Raw genomic sequence first — 1,149 nt, 5'->3', positions numbered from 1 at the left:
AGTGCTTTAACCACTGCAGGGCCCAGAGCTTGATAAAGGCACAATTCCTTAGGAAAGCACACGAGCCCCTAAAGAGGTGAGCCCTGACTTCCTGCAGGTCTTCTCTTACCAGTTTCTCACCTCCAGGGTTGCCAGCACGACTGCACATTCCAGAGGGCCCTCCCCAGCCTGTACCCTTGCTAACTTCTACTCGTTCTTCACCATTCCATTCAAATGTCAGCTGCCTCAGAAGATACTTGCTTAATACCCATACTCCCCGACCCCCCCGACCCCGCACCACCACAGAAGAATTCAAGTACTCCACCTCTGTGTGCCCACAGTGCAGTGGATTACAACTGAGGGTGTGGAGTTTTTGAAAAATAAACTCCTAGGCTCACCTCAAGCCTCTAAAATCAGAACCCTTAGGCGTGGGGCCTGGTCACCTGTAGTTCTGAAACAGCTTCTCAGAAGCTTCAGATGCACGCCATCCAGAGCCCCACTGCCCTGGTACTGTATCCTAGCATTTGTCACCTTGGTTTAAATGTTGGCTTGTTCGTGGTCTCTGCTAAAAGGTAAGCCAGAGAACCAAAGTCATCCTGTACTACCATCCGTATCTCTAAGACGTCCAAAACCTTGACTATTTCAAGTACTTAGTTGTGATTAGTTTTTAGTGAAGCGGACCGCTGGGCTGATTAACTTAGTAACATACACCGAAGTTACAAGGCAGAAACAAGCGAGTGGGTTTTCTTATTGTTCCTATACTTTCAGAAACTCCCAAAAGTCCAGCACACTGCTATGACTCAGACAGGCAGGAACAAACATCCCAAACCAATTGAGCTACATTACAACAGCGTCTCTTGCCTAGTCTACTGTCAGTGAACTGGCCCAGATGTGGGAAAACCGGATATTCCAGGCTAGAGGATCATCCACCCCTCGGTCTCCAGTGTTGGCGCGGCCCTCCCAGTTGGCCACGGCCGGTCTCTGCTTCTAACTGATGGATCTTAGTTCTGCACAGCCTGAGTGGCAGTATGCTCATATTATATATGCTCATAAAAACGATGCACCAGTTCCTTCAAAGTGTGAAGAACTGAAAGCAAGCGATTCTGTGTCCTGCACCATGAGCAGTTCGGAAGTTTGCTATCCCAGTTTTGCAAATCAGGAGATTTCTGC

This window comes from Trichechus manatus, unplaced genomic scaffold, assembly GCF_000243295.1.
Source record: "Trichechus manatus latirostris isolate Lorelei unplaced genomic scaffold, TriManLat1.0 scaffold00323, whole genome shotgun sequence".
Taxonomy (NCBI): domain Eukaryota; kingdom Metazoa; phylum Chordata; class Mammalia; order Sirenia; family Trichechidae; genus Trichechus; species Trichechus manatus.
Note: the sequence above shows the minus strand (reverse complement) of the source record.